This window comes from Ranitomeya imitator, chromosome 9, assembly GCF_032444005.1.
Source record: "Ranitomeya imitator isolate aRanImi1 chromosome 9, aRanImi1.pri, whole genome shotgun sequence".
NCBI lineage: Eukaryota > Metazoa > Chordata > Amphibia > Anura > Dendrobatidae > Ranitomeya > Ranitomeya imitator.
Window position 1 is genome coordinate 124,701,696 of NC_091290.1, and position 16,612 is coordinate 124,718,307.

Sequence of the window (16,612 nt, forward strand, 5' to 3'; positions counted from 1 at the left end):
GGTGGGGTTCCCTGCGCCTACAGGTCTGAATGAGTCTATGACTATGGCTATTCAGATTGATCGGCGTTTACGGGAGCGCAAACCTGTGCACCATTTGGCGGTGTCTTCTGAACAGGCACCTGAGACAATGCAATGTGATAGAATTCAGTCCAGAAGTGAACGGCAAAACTATAGGCGGAAAAATGGGTTGTGTTTTTATTGTGGTGATTCAGCTCATGTTATATCAGCATGCTCTAAACGCACAAAAAAGTTTGATAAGTCTGTTGCCATTAGTACTTTACAGTCTAAGTTCATTCTGTCTGTGACTCTGATTTGTTCATTATCAGCCATTTCCGTTGATGCCTATGTGGATTCAGGCGCTGCCCTGAGTCTTATGGATTGGTCATTTGCCAACCGCTGTGGGTTTAGTCTGGAGCCTCTGGAAGTCCCTATTCCTTTGAAAGGAATTGACTCTACACCTTTGGCTATGAATAAACCTCAGTACTGGACACACGTGACCATGCGTATGACTCCCGTTCATCAGGAGGTGATTCGCTTCCTGGTACTGTATAATTTACATGATGTCTTAGTGCTTGGTCTGCCATGGTTACAAACTCATAACCCAGTCTTGGACTGGAAAACGATGTCTGTGTTAAGCTGGGGATGTCAGGGGGTTCATGATGATGCACCTCCGATTTCTATCACTTTATCTACTCCTTTTGAGGTTCCTGTATTTTTGTCTGATTATCGGGATGTTTTTGAGGAGCCTAAGCTCAATTCGCTTCCTCCTCACAGGGATTGCGATTGTGCTATAGATTTGATTCCTGGCAGTAAATTTCCTAAAGGTCGTTTGTTCAATCTGTCAGTGCCAGAGCATACTGCTATGCGGGATTATGTTAAGGAGTCCTTGGAAAAGGGACATATCCGTCCATCTTCGTCTCCTTTGGGAGCAGGTTTTTTTTTTGTGGCCAAAAAAGATGGTTCCTTGAGGCCTTGTATAGATTACCGTCTTTTGAATAAGATTACGGTCAAATATCAGTATCCTTTGCCATTGTTGACTGATTTGTTCGCTCGCATTAAGGGGGCTAAATGGTTCACTAAGATTGATCTTCGGGGTGCGTATAATCTTGTGCGGATTAAGCAGGGTGATGAGTGGAAAACCGCATTTAATACGCCTGAGGGCCATTTTGAGTATTTGGTGATGCCTTTTGGACTTTCTAATGATCCTTCTGTCTTCCAGTCCTTTATGCACGATATTTTCCGTGAATATCTGGATAAATTTATGATTGTGTATTTGGATGATGTTTTGGTTTTTTCTGATGACTGGGAGTCCCATGTTCAGCAGGTCAGGAAGGTGTTTCAGGTCCTGCGGGCCAATTCTTTGTTTGTAAAAGGTTCAAAGTGTCTCTTTGGAGTCCAGAAGATTTCTTTTTTGGGGTATATTTTTTCCCCTTCTACTATTGAGATGGATCCCGTCAAGGTTCACGCTATTTGTGACTGGACGCAGCCTACATCTCTTAAGAGTCTACAGAAGTTCTTGGGCTTTGCTAATTTTTATCGTCGTTTCATAACTAATTTTTCTAGAAAGTTTTCGCCCACTGAGCGGAATTATGATGTTGGTAATCGGGAGCTTTTGGCCATGAAGTGGGCATTTGAGGAGTGGCGTCATTGGCTTGAGGGTGCTAGACATCGTGTGGTGGTCTTGACTGATCACAAAAATCTGATTTACCTTGAGTCTGCCAAGCGTCTGAATCCTAGACAGGCTTGTTGGTCACTGTTTTTCTCCCGTTTCGATTTTGTGGTTTCATACCTGCCAGGTTCAAAGAATGTGAAGGCGGATGCTTTCTAGGAGTTTTGTGCCTGATTCCCCTGGAAATTCTGAGCCCACTGGTATCCTTAGGGATGGGGTGATTTTGTCGGCTGTCTTCCCAGATTTGCGACGTGCTTTGCAGGAGTTTCAGGCGGATAAACCTGATCGTTGTCCGCCTGAAAGACTGTTTGTTCCGGATAATTGGACCAGTAGAGTCATCTCCGAGGTCCATTCTTCTGCGTTGGCAGGTCATCCTGGAATATTTGGTACTAGAGACTTGGTGGCCAGGTCTTTTTGGTGGCCTTCCTTGTCGAGGGATGTGCGTTCTTTTGTGCAGTCTTGTGAAGTTTGCGCTCGGGCTAAGCCTTGCTGTTCTCGGGCCAGTGGTTTGTTGTCACCTTTGCCTATCCCGAAGAGGCCTTGGACGCACATTTCTATGGACTTTATTTCGGATCTCCCTGTCTCTCAAAAAATGTCCGTCATCTGGGTTGTGTGTGACCGCTTTTCTAAGATGGTTCATCTGGTACCCTTGCCTAAGTTACCTTCCTCCTCTGAGTTGGTCCCTCTGTTTTTTCAGAACGTGGTTCGTTTGCATGGGATTCCGGAGAACATTGTTTCTGACAGGGGATCCCAGTTTGTGTCTAGATTTTGGCGGACGTTCTGTGCTAAGATGGGCATTGATTTGTCCTTTTCGTCTGCATTCCATCCTCAGACGAATGGCCAGACGGAACGAACTAATCAGACCTTGGAAACTTATTTAAGGTGTTTTGTTTCTGCTGATCAAGATGACTGGGTTACCTTTTTGCCGCTTGCCGAATTTGCCCTTAATAATCGGGCTAGTTCTGCTACCTTGGTTTCTCCTTTCTTTTGTAATTCGGGGTTTCATCCTCGTTTTTCCTCTGGTCAGGTGGAGCCTTCTGATTGTCCTGGAGTGGACATGGTGGTGGATAGGTTGCATCAGATTTGGAGTCATGTGGTGGACAATTTGAAGTTGTCCCAGGAGAAGGCTCAGCAGTTTGCTAATCGCCGTCGCCGCGTGGGTCCTCGACTTCGTGTTGGGGACTTGGTGTGGTTGTCTTCTCGTTTTGTTCCTATGAAGGTCTCTTCTCCTAAGTTCAAGCCTCGGTTCATCGGTCCCTATAGGATCTTGGAAATTCTTAACCCTGTGTCGTTTCGTTTGGATCTCCCGGCATCGTTTGCTATTCATAATGTGTTCCATCGGTCGTTGTTGCGGAAGTATGAGGTACCTGTTGTTCCTTCGCTTGAGCCTCCTGCTCCGGTGCTGGTGGAGGGAGAATTGGAGTATGTTGTGGAGAAGATCTTGGATTCTCGTGTTTCCAGACGGAAACTCCAGTATTTGGTCAAGTGGAAGGGTTATGGTCAGGAGGATAATTCTTGGGTGGTTGCCTCGGATGTTCATGCTGCTGATTTGGTCCGTGCATTTCATAGGGCTCATCCTTGTCGCCCTGGTGGTTCTCGTGAGGGTTCGGTGACCCCTCCTCAAGGGGGGGGTACTGTTGTGGATTCTGTTTTTGGGCTCCCTCTGGTGGTTACAGATGGTACTGGGTGACTTGTGTTCTCTGCGGTCTCTGGTGTCCACCTGTTCTATCAGGATATGGGAGTTTCCTATTTAACCTGGCTTTCTTGTCATTTCCTCGCCGGCGATCAATGTAATCAGTGTGTCTTGTTACCTCTGCTTTCCGCTTCAGTAATCTTCAGGACAAGCTAAGTTTTTGATTTTCCTGTTCCACGTTTTGCTTTATTTTTGTTTTAGTCCAGCTTGCAGTTATGTGATTCCTTGTTGCTGGTTGCTCTAGTGGGCTGATATTACTCCTCATGTTCCATGAGTTGGCACATGAGTTCAGGTAATTTCAGGATGGTTTTTTGTAGGGTTTTTCGCTGACCGCGCAGTTCACTTTTGTATCCTCTGCTATCTAGTTTTAGCGGGCCTCATTTTGCTGAATCTGTTTTCATTACTACGTATGTGCTTTCCTCTCATTTCACAGTCATTACATGTGGGGGGCGGCTATTTCTGTGGGGTGTTTCTCTGGAGGCAAGAGAGGTCTTTGTTTCTTCTAATAGGGGAAGCTAGTCCTTCGGCTGGCGCGAGACGTCTAGAATCATCGTAGGCACGTTCCCCGGCTACTGCTAGTGTTGTGAATTAGGTTCAGGATCGCGGTCAGCTCAGTTTCCATCACCCTAGAGCTTGTTCTGTTTTTTGTGTGCTTGTCCTTTTATGATCCCCTGCCATTGGGATCATGACAGGGAGGTGGCTTACCAAGTGCCTGCTCAGAGCAGGCACTTGGTAACGCTGCAGCACTCTGAGACAGATCGGTGATCTGTCAGAGTGCTGTGCAAACTGGCAGATCACCGATCTGTATTGTCCCCCTCGGGACAAAGTCAAAAAGTTAAAAAAAAAAATCTCCAAGTGTGTAAAAAAAAAAAAAAAAAAAAAAAAAAAAAAAAAAATCCTAAATAATGAAAAAAAAAAAAAAAAATTATTCCCATAAATACATTTCTTTATCTAAATTTTAAAAAAACCAATAAAAGTACACATTTAGTATCGCCGCGTCTGTAACGACACGACCTATAAAACTGGCCCACTAGTTAACCCCTTCAGTAAACACCGTAAGAAAAAAAAAAAAAAATGAGGCAAAAAACAACGCTTTATTATCATACCGCCGAACAAAAAGACTGATATAAATAACCATGGTACCGCTGAAAGTGTCATCTTGTCCCGCAAAAAATGAGCCGCCATACAGCAACATCAGCAAAAAAATAAAGTTATAGTCCTCAGAATAAAGCGATGCAAAAATAATTATTTTTTTCTATAAAATAGTTTTTATCGTATAAAAGCGCCAAAACATAAAAAAAATGATATAAATGAGGTGTCGCTGTAATCACACTGAACCGAAGAATAAAACTGCTTTATCAATTTAACCAAACGTGGAACGGTATAAACGCCTCCCCCAAAAGAAATTCATGAATAGCTGGTTTTTGGTCATTCTGCCTCACAAAAATCAGAATAAAAAGCGATCAAAAAATGCCACGTGCCCGAAAATGTTACCAATAAAAAAGTCAACTCGTCCCGCAAAAAACAAGACCTCACATGACTCTGTGGACTCAAATATGGAAAAATTATAGCTCTCAAAATGTGGTAATGCAAAAAATATTTTTTGCAATAAAAAGCGTCTTTCAGTGTGTGACGGCTGCCAATCATAAAAATCCGCTAAAAAACCCGCTATAAAAGTAAATGAAAAAAATGTATTTATTTCCATTTTCCCATTAGGGCTAGGGTTAGGGTTAGGGTTAGGGCTAGGGTTAGGGCTAGGGCTAGGGTTAGGGCTAGGGTTAGGGCTAGGGTTGAGACTAGGGTTAGGGTTAGGGTTAGGGCTAAGGTTAGGGCTAGGGTTAGGGTTAGGGTTAAGGCTACAGTTAGGGTTGGGGCTAAAGTTAGGGTTAGGGTTTGGATTACATTTACGGTTGGGAATAGGGTTGGGATTAGGGTTAGGGGTGTGTCTGGGTTAGAGGTGTGGTTAGGGTTACCGTTGGGATTAGGGTTAGGGGTGTGTTTGGATTAGGGTTTCAGTTATAATTGGGGGGTTTCCACTGTTTAGGCACATCAGGGGGATCTCCAAACGCGACATGGCGACCGATCTCAATTCCATCCAATTCTGCATTGAAAAAGTAAAACAGTGCTCCTTCCCTTCCGAGCTCTCCCGTATGCCCAAACAGGAGTTTACCCCAACATATGGGGTATCGGCGTACTCAGGACAAATTGGGCAACAACTTTTGGGGTCCAATTTCTCCTGTTACCCTTGGGAAAATACAAAACTGGGGGCTAAAAAATAATTTTTGTGGGAAAAAAAGAGATTTTTTATTTTCACGGCTCTGCGTTATAAACTGTAGTGAAACACTTGGGGGCTCAAAGTTCTCACAACACATCTAGATTAGTTCCTTGGGGGGTCTAGTTTCCAATATGGGGTCACTTGTGGAGGTTTCTACTGTTTAGGTATTTTAGGGGCTCTGCAAACGCAATGTGACGCCTGCAGACCATTCCATCTAAGTCTGCATTCCAAATGGCGCTCCTTCCCTTCCGAGCCCTCCCATGCGCCCAAACGCTGGTTCCCCCCCACATATGGGGTATCAACGCACTCAGGACAAATTGGACAACAACTTTTGGGGTCCAATTTCTCCTTTTACCCTCGAAAAAATACAAAACTGGGGGCTAAAAAATAATTTTGAGGGGAATTTTTTTTTTTATTTTCACGGCTCTGCGTTATAAACTGTAGTGAAATACTTGGGGGCTCAAAGTTCTCACAACACATCTAGATAAGTTCCTTGGGGGGTCTAGTTTCCAATATGGGGTCACTTGTGGGGGGTTTCTACTGTTTAGGTATTTTAGGGGCTCTGCAAACACAATGTGACGCCTGCAGACCATTCCATCTAAGTCTGTATTCCAAATGGCGCTCCTTCCCTTCCGAGCTCTCCCATGCGCCCAAACAATGGTTTACCCCCACATATGGGGTATCAGAGTACTCAGGACAAATTGTGCCACAACTTTTGTGGTCCAATTTCTTCTCTTACCATTGGGAAAATAAAAAATTGGGGGCGAAAAGGTAATTTTTGTGAAAAAAAAATGATTTTTTATTTTTACGGTTCTGCATTATAAACTTCTGTGAAGCACTTGGTGGGTCAAAGTGCTCACCACACCTCTAGATAAGTTCCTTAGGGGGTCTACTTTCCAAAATGGTGTCACTTGTGGGGGGTTTCAATATTTAGGCACATCAGTGGCTCTCCAAACGCAACATGGCGTCCCATCTCAATTCCTGTCAATTTTGCATTGAAAGGTCAAACGGCGCTCCTTCCCTTCCGAGCTCTCCCATGCGCCCAAACAATGGTTTACCCCCACATATGGGGTATCAGCGTACTCAGGACAAATTGTACAACAACGTTTGGGGTCCATTTTCTCCTGTAACCCTTGGTAAAATAAAACAAATTGGAGCTGAAGTAAATTTTTTGTGAAAAAAAGTTAAATGTTAATTTTTATTTAAACATTCCAAAAATTCCTGTGAAGCACCTGAAGGGTTAATAAACTTCTTGAATGTGGTTTTGAGAACCTTGAGGGGTGCAGTTTTTAGAATGGTGTCACACTTGGGTATTTTCTATCATATAGACCCCTCAAAATGACTTCAAATGAGATGTGGTCCCTAAAATAAAATGGTGTTGTAAAAATGAGAAATTGCTGGTCAACTTTTAACCCTTATAACTCCCTAACAAAAAAAAATTTTGGTTCCAAAATTGTGCTGATGTAAAGTAGACATGTGGGAAATGTTACTTATTAAGTATTTTGTGTGACATATCTCTGTGATTTAATTGCATAAAAATTCAAAGTTGGAAAATTGCGAAATTTTCAAAATTTTCGCCAAATTTCCGTTTTTTTCACAAATAAACGCAGGTAATATCAAAGAAATTTTACCACTATCGTGAAGTACAATATGTCACGAGAAAACAATGTCAGAATCACCGGGATCCGTTGAAGCGTTCCAGAGTTATAACCTCATAAAAGGACAGTGGTCAGAATTGTAAAAATTGGCCTGGTCCATAACGTGCAAACCACCCTTGGGGGTAAAGGGGTTAAAGAGGAGCTGTTGACTGAGAAATACCTTTCTCAAGGGCTAAGTTATGTGCCTTTCAGATACTCTTATCAACTGTCCTCCTTTATGTTTAAGAATGTTTAGATACTTTAAGAAGTCTTCACTATCTGTCATTATTTCAGCCGGTTACAATACGATTATCAGGATTGACCATTCCTTGGAGTAATGGCCCCTTCACATTAAGCGACGCTGCAGCGATACCGACAACGATCCGGATCGCTGCAGCGTCGCTGTTTGGTCGCTGGAGAGCTGTCACACAGACCGCTCTCCAGCGACCAACGATGCCGGTAACCAGGGTAAACATCGGGTAACTAAGCGCAGGGCCGTGCTTAGTAACCCGATGTTTACCCTGGTTACCATCCTAAAAGTAAAAAAAAACGCTACATACTTACCTACAGCTGTCTGTCCCCGGCGCTGTGCTCTGCTCTCCTCCTGTACTGTCTGTGAGCACAGCGGCCGGAAAGCAGAGCGGTGACGTCACCGCTCTGCTTTCCAGCTGACCGGCGCTCACAGCCAGTACAGGAGGAGAGCAGAGCACAGCGCTGGGGACAGACAGCTGTAGGTAAGTATGTAGCGTTTGTTTTTTTTTTACTTTTAGCATGGTAACCAGGGTAAACATCGGGTTACTAAGTGCGGCCCTGCGCTTAGTTACCCGATGTTTACCCTGGTTACCAGTGAAGACATCGCTGGATCGGTGTCACACACGCCGATCCAGCGATGTCCACGGGAGATCCAGCGACGAAATAAAGTTCTGGACTTTGTTCAGCGACCAACGATCTCCCAGCAGGGGCCTGATCGTTGGTCGCTGTCACACATAACGATTTCATTAACGATATCGTTGCTACGTCACAAAAAGCAACGATATCGTTAACAATATCGTTATGTGTGAAGGTACCTTAATTGTCTCCAGATAATCATGATGTGCAAACAAGCTGCCCATTAACAAGCAAACAACCTAATTGCTCCTTCCTTAGGGGAAAAGGTCTTTTGACTGGCTTAAATGAACAACATCCTCGGCAGCACGCCATCCTTTGTAAACAGCACATGTGCTGCCGAGAACAATAACATCCTATGCACAATGAATAATTTACTATTGATCATTCTGGGCACATTTTAAATTTGATTTGCTTGTCTACACAGTCCATTAATTGACCATGCCCTGATCGGCGGTCACTTAACATTGAAAATCTGTCAGTGTAAACACACCCTAACACCAAAGACTACAATGAGGATCAAGCGCTGTCTCTGTGATGAATAAATTATTTTGTATGATCCACTAGAGAAATAGGTAAAGGAAAATGCCAACTATTTTTAGCAGTATTATTAGTATTTTACAAACTGCCCCCTAGGAGCAAAAATATGGATTTTTAGGGGTATGAGAATGTTCATATTGCGATGCAATTGTTCTTTTTGTTTTATAAAGACTATGCTTTTTTTTAATAGAGAAGTAAATATGCAAATTGCCTCTTCAGAGAGGAAGAGGACTAGAACTCTATAGCGCCACCTGTTGGAAGCAAAAATCCAACAAGTCACTTTCGACCCTTTGACGACCCTTGCAATATGACTTAGGATAAAAGCCAAATCCCATCCCAAATCATCCCAAATTGCAAGGCTTGTTAAAGGGTCAATAGTGACTTGTAGAAAAAGGAATAAAAAGTATTTGTACTACCAACTGGATAATGAGACCAAGCAGCAGATAGGTCTGTAGATGCCAGAACAAATAGTCAGCACACTTTAGGTTTCCATATTCTACATTGCGCATATAAAAAATTTGCACTGCAAAATGCAGAGGTCAATATACATCATGCACATATAAAAAAAAACACATGAAACAATGACCAAACCATACAGTTGGCGTGTGTTCAAATCAATCGTGTTGAATAGTATCTTATATTCATACCTTATGGTTGGTGAGTCCTCAAGACAAAAATTCAACACTTCTCATCATGATTCAGTAATTTATGCATTTAGTTGCCTCCACTTCAAATGAAGCTACGCATAAAGAAACACTTAATTAATATGGGGAACTCCTGAGCATTTAACCTGTGAGGCTGTGGCCTCTGATACAGCTAGGGGGCGCTGTTTGTTCTCCCCAGAATGTGCATGCAGACGGATGATGTCCATAGGTGTTGCATGAGAGTCACGGATTTCCGGTCCGAGTTTTCCAGGTGGCTGAAGGCGACAGGTTTGTGTGTGTTGAAAAGCCCTGCAGTAAGGGGTATGGGTGTGTCAGGTGTCAGGTGTCTGGCCAGGAGAGGCCAGGTGTGCATCAGTGTCAGTCTGGTGTGTGCTGGTCTGCAGAGTGCATGGAGGCAGAGGCCAGCAGAGCCAGCACCCAGGGCAGCTGAATAGCCTGGCACCCGCAGCATACACAGAGATGCAAGTCGTCCATAGTACTGGTCTCGGATGTGGACAGTCCTGTGCCCGGAGGTGGATGTCCTGTACCCGAAGGAGTTGGATGTGGACAGTCCTGTTCCTGGAGGTGGATGCCCTGTACCCGAAAGAGGACTAGCATGTACAACGATTGCAAACAGGTGGATATGGTGCCCGGCTGCTATCCGGAGGATATCCTGAACTGTGTACGACTGTGTGAGTGAAGAGTCTATAAAGAGACTGTGATACAGCGATGCAGGACACCCACGAGAACTAGTCAGAGGAGGGCTGGCGTGTGTAGTGTCTGCAACATATGAGGCTGTGTGTATGGAGACGTATAGAAACTGTGAGATGGCGTGCGGTCACCCAGGGAAACTGGACAAGGGAAGTCTGGCCTGTTTAGGGACCACAAATCTAAAGCCATGTGGTATGTATTACTTTGAACTGGTGTAAACTGGTCACTGATAATATCTACTGAAGTTATATGCATTTATGTGAATTTGGACTTTAATGCTGTGAAGAAACACATTAAAAGAGACTTTTGTGTTTGAATTTGTGGGTCACTGCTTCTTCACTGCGTACGATGCTACTGCAGCTTTACATATGGTGGAGAATGCGGGCAGTGTGAACTGAGGCATACCCCAAAGCATGCCGCATAGCATTGTGCAAAGTCGGCTGGAAATTTTTTTTTTTCTCTTCTCAAGACAGCTTGCTGTGGCTCGGCGGGGCCATGAAGATTGAAGGCTTCTGGCGGTAACTCGGTGGGGTTACGAAGATTTGCTGTGGATTGGCGGGTCCACGAATTCTGCGCAGCAGGAGCTGCAGTTTTGGCAGCAGTAGCTAGAGGCACTGCAATTGCAGCAGAGAATGTGTTTATGTACTGTTTTGGCCGTAGAACCTGAAAATATTGAGATACCTGCCATAGGGGTCGCCAAATTAGGGTCAGAGTGTAATCCCGATAGGCTCCCCCTAGAGGTATTGGCAGGAGAAACTGAAAACATTGTTTTGGGTGGGGATGTCACAGGGTCATATGGATGCCTTATATCGCCCATACGGGGTAACAAGTGTTCAAACCCACAGGTATGAACAGGGGGGGAGGATATGTGAGGCTGTGGCCTCTGGTACAGCTAGGGGCGCTGTTTGTTCTCCCCAGAATGTGCATGCAGATGGATGAAGTCCATAGGTGTGCATGAGATTCACGGATTTCCGGTCCGGGTTTTCCAGGTGGCTGAAGGCCACAGGTTTGTGTGTGTTTAAAAGCCCTGCAGTAAGGGGTATGGGTGTGTCAGGTGTCTGGCCAGGAGGGGCCAGGTGTGCGTCAGTGTCAGTCTGGTGTGTGCTGGTCTGCAGAGTGCATGGAGGCAGAGGCCAGCAGAGCCAGCACCCAGGGCAGCTGAATAGCCTGCACCCGCAGCATACACAGAGATGCAAGTCGTCCATGGTACTGGTCTCGGATGTGGACAGTCCTTCGCCCGGAGGTGGATGTCCTGTACCCGAAGGAGTCGGATGTGGACAGTCCTGTTCCCGGAGGTGGATGTCCTGTACCCGAAAGAGGACTAGCATGTGCAACGATTGCAAACAGGTGGATATGGTGCCCGGCTGCTATCCGGAGGATATCCTGAACTGTGTACGACTGTGTGAGTAAAGAGTCTATAAAGAGACTGTGATACAGCGATGCAGGACACCCACGAGAACTAGTCAGAGGAGGGCTGGCGTGTGTAGTGTCTGCAACATATGAGGCTGTGTGTATGGAGACGTATAGAAACTGTGAGATGGCGTGTGGTCGCCCAGGGAAACTGGACAAGGGAAGTCTGGCCTGTTTAGGGACCGCAAATCTAAAGCCATGTGATATGTATTGCTTTGAACTGGTGTAAACTGGTCACTGATAATATCTACTGAAGTTATATGCATTTATGTGAATTTGGACTTTAATGCTGTGAAGAAACACATTAAAAGAGACTTTTGTGTTTGAATTTGTGGGTCACTGCTTCTTCACTGCGTACGATGCTACTGCAGCTTTACAAACCCTTCTGTGGCCTCATGTAATTTTAGAGGGAACCTTTTATCAGAAAATAACATAATATTTAGTTCTTTAAATATTTAAATCAGATTTTTGTTTGAGTTTCAAGAGCATTGTTCTTTGTTAAATGAAGAAGCAATAACTTTTCACAAAATGTCTAAAAATTATCCCTTTATTTAGGTGGCAAAAAGGTGTGCTGTTTTGAAAATGAAGAAGCAATGGCTCCTGAAATAGGAGTGAAAAATTATCTTTTTTTTGGGGAACCGCTACATGTTAGCAATTTTCAAAATCATACAAAAGTCTTGGTTTCTGTAGCAAAAATTAGGACAGAAGGATATTAAACATGCTTTTATTAAGGTTCTTTTATTACAGAATATTACAGATCAATGAATACAGTCACACTGACTATTCAGGTACAGCACTTCCCTATCTGACTTGAATCTTTGGTTTATTAGCCACCGACTGAGACTACTACTCCCTGACTCGCTGCGCTCATGTAAGAAAGTGTTTAATGGAAAATGAAATTCCCCAGCGGTGTGCACGATTGGTGATCTGAGACTTCTGCTTACTGCTTAAATGCAACTCTGCGGAACCAGAAGAATTCAGAAGTGTTGTAGGAAGCACGGCTTCAAAAGGAGCACTGGGACAGGTGACATCTGTGACGAAGCTTCCCAATATACAATATTGGAGTGACCAGGTGGAAAGCCGCTTAGTTCCAGTAAGTGAGAACAGCAGGAGGCATGCTGTGAGGAACACCGCAGCCAAGTCCCTAGTATTGGTGTCATGCCCAGGTGATGACGGTTAAGGCCCACAAACCAGACTACACCTGTATAGACCTGAGGACTAGCCCTGCGTCGGAGGCACGAGTGAGCCGGGACATTACTTCCATCGCTGCTGAAGGGTACAGGGTTTGGTCTGAGGTGATGCAGCAGATGGAACGGAGGCTAGCCAGTGTGAGGAAGACTAGAAAGCTTTAATTTACTTTGTTAGAAAGACTTGCAGCCTAGCGGGAATAATGTTGACCCCGGTTAGAGCCTGCAACTTGAGTAGAGCCCTTATTCCTGTGAGCGCTGAACCCATTAGGAATCATCTAGATAGAGAAGAGGAATTCTGCTGTATGAGTTATATTGTGTTTTATATCAGCTTTGCCAATATTGTACTCTTGACATATTCTTTTCTCACACAATTTACTTTTTATTCAAAATTACTCCTCCCTATATCTGTGTTAAGAAAAATAAACTGTTAAGTTGGTTCCTTCCTCCTTGTCTTTATCTGGGTGTTGCATCCCGGTAACCTGCTAAAGGTACCTTCACACATAACGATATTGTTAACGATATCGTTGCTATTTGTGACGTAGCAACGATATCGTTAATGAAATCGTTATGTGTGACAGCGACCAACGATCAGGCCCCTGCTGGGAGATCGTTGGTCGCTGAATAAAGTCCAGAACTTTATTTCGTCGCTGGACTCCTGCTGACATCGCTGGATCGGCGTGTGTGACACCGATCCAGCGATGTCTTCACTGGTAACCAGGGTAAACATCGGGTAACTAAGCGCAGGGCCGCGCTTAGTAACCCGATGTTTACCTTGGTTACCATCCTAGAAGTAAAAAAAACAAACAGTACATACTTACCTACAGCCGTCTGTCCTCCAGCGCTGTGCTCTGCACTCCTCCTGTACTGGCTGTGAGCCGGAAAGCAGAGCGGTGACGTCACCGCTCTGCTTTCCGGCTCACAGCCAGTACAGGAGGAGAGCAGAGAAGCAGAGCGCAGCGCTGGAGGACAGACAGCGGTAGGTAAGTATCTAGTGTTTTTTTTTTTTTTTACTTTTAGCATGGTAACCAGGGTAAACATCGGGTTACTAAGCGTGGCCCTGCGCTTAGTTACCCGATGTTTACCCTGGTTACCGGCATCGTTGGTCGCTGGAGAGTGGTCTGTGTGACAGCTCTCCAGCGACCAAACAGCGACGCTGCAGCGATCCGGATCGTTGTCGGTATCGCTGCAGCGTCGCTTAATGTGAAGGGGCCTTTACACTCATGTGATAGCTGCAAAGCATTATGGGGAAACCCACATGCCCATGCATGACGTCAAAAGCCTGCTCTCTGGCTAATGCAATCCTCAGCAGTGTTACTATTATTATTTATATAGCACCATTGATTCCAGTGTGTGAAATGCCATTCTTTTCATGAGATCCACATTTAGCGGATTGTCATATATTTTGTAGAGTGATGGAAAGTGCCGAGGTCATCACAGATCAGTGGTTCCGAGGGGAGCACAGTTTACTGGGTAAATCTCTCTCTCCCGTAGAGTGTAAGCTCTTATGGTCTGCAGGGTCTTCTCTCTCCCCTATAAAATGTAAACTCTTATGGTTAAAGGAGTCCTCTCTCTCCTCTCCCCCTACATATATTTTCCAAGCAATTTCAAGCTATCCAGTATTTAGATTCAAGCAAATGTATTACTATATTTTTTTTGGGGGGTGAGGGGGTGTGGGGGGTTGGAATTTGGCAAAGTTGGCAAATTCAAATTTCAAAAGATCTGCAGGTATAGACACCAATAGCCTCCATTCAGAGGAGCTTGAGTAGAGCTTTTCCGGTCCCTTATGAACAACACAATATTAAATTAGAAGGATAAAATACTATTATTACCAAGATGGATTGAAATATATAAAGTCACAACAGCCAATCTTCCAAAATATTGCTTGCATACTAAGTAATATAATATAAAGTCAAAGTTCAGAGTCTTTATGTGCTTTATCAGGATCTTTTAGCATTTAACGGATGACTGGTAGCACTTACATTTTGTGTGTACACCTATTTACCTCTCTGAAAGTTTCAGTTCAGCATCAAACACTTTGGCTTTGTGCTCACAGATTAGAGAGGTATTGTACTATTTTATGCGCCTCTTGATGCAATTAAGAAAAGGAAGAAAGATGACAAGAGTCTTGTCTTTTATGTAAGATAAACATTTGGATGTAGACCACATTATTCTTCTTGAGTGCACTAGACACGATTTCCTTATCTCTTTTGAAGTTATATTTACAGACGAATTATGGCTAAGTCTGATGGTGCTCATTTTACACTTCCTTGGGTCGTGCTGCAACACGTACTGTCGAATGGCAGGTCTACACTTACATAACTGTATGGCCCACCTGAAAAGAGCTCCTACCGTTCCACACTTGATTACAGTAGAGTAATGACGTCAAAGCAAAATTTATCTACCTAGAAGAAATCCCACATATAACAGATGCATATACAGTTGACGTACGAATGTCTATTTGGCCCATAACTGACCCTTGACACTACATAAACTCACTTGGCCAAGCATCCATGCTTTCGAAACAGTAGGAAAAGCCACTTCAAGACCCCTCTGGTGTTGGCTTTTATCCCCTGAGAAGAAAAGGATCGGGCATAGTGAAATCCAATCGACTTATTCTTTACTTCCTCAACATCCACCATCGAGGTAGAGTAGATTTCACGATTGCCATCTCTCACCAAATCCTTTGGCTTCAGCCAGCAGTAATCTAAATTGCATTGCCAAGTTCATCCTCATACAATTGTTATATTGATTATTGTTAGAATTTCAACACAGTGGCATAATTAGAGTCCAATAGCACCTGGTGCAAAACTTAGACCTGGGCCCTCACCTGCATGATGGTCAGATGTTTGGGTCCTTGTAGTGTTCTAGATAAAGACGTATCTGTTTGCCTGTAAGGCTATGTGCAGGATTTGTTGCAAAAAATTCCTGAGAAAAGCCTGAAATTTTCTGCAAGAAATCTGCATGCGTTTTTTGTGCGTTTTTGCTGTGTTTTTGTCGCATTTTTTATGCGTTTTTGATGCATTTTTTTCCGGACATTTCCCAATGCATTTTATAGTGGGAAATCCGCAAAAAAAAACGCAAAATTAATGAACATGCTGCGTTTCGCCTTGCGCAGGCGTGTACTACGGAGGACATAGAATGAACTTCAATCCAATATTGCAGCCAGCATGCAGCCAGTGGGTAAGGAAAGGGTGAATCAAACACCCAAAAACTCCGCCCATATGACCTAAAACCGGTCCTGCCAAATTCAGGTGACAGGTTCGCTTTAAATGCAATCCCAGCTGGGTGCTGTGTCCTCCAGGTCTGTGGTCCAGCCAGCTCTCAGGTAATTTGGGGTCCACTTTGCCAGAACCCCCTTCCTATGTTCTTTCACTGGCCGTCTCACTATGCTGGCTCCCGTCTCTCCTGCCCTGTGCCTCACACACAGTTTCCCATGCCAGCAGCCTCGGATCTTGTTGGCGACGTCCTCCTTGTCCCCTTGATCCTATGTGGCTGCCTTTTCAGCAAGTGTGGGTGGTTATGGCTGTGGCACATACAGATACCACAGCCTCCGGCTTGCTAGCTGAGCCTTGTAATTCTCCACTAGTCTGGGGGCCAGTTCCCCCTCTGCAACCTGGTCCCTCCACCCGACTACAGTTGGCATGGATTTAGGCATCACAGGTGGATTCTTCACTTCCTGTGCCCCTAGGACCCCTTCTTTCTCTTCTTCTGTCAGGAGCTTCTGTCTCCACATCTGCTCTGCTCCTCTCCTATCCACCAACTCCCTCCTTACTGACTGACTAACTCCTCCCCCTCCTCTACTTTCTCCACCCACACCTTCTACCTAGTCCCTTCCTGGCCTGGAGAGGTCTAGTGTTGGGTGCTAGTGTGTGGGTACAGGGTAGTGTCCCCTCCTTACCCGAGAGCGGAGTACCACACCTCTGGCTGAGGTGCAGTACCTCTGTGGCGACTGGACCCT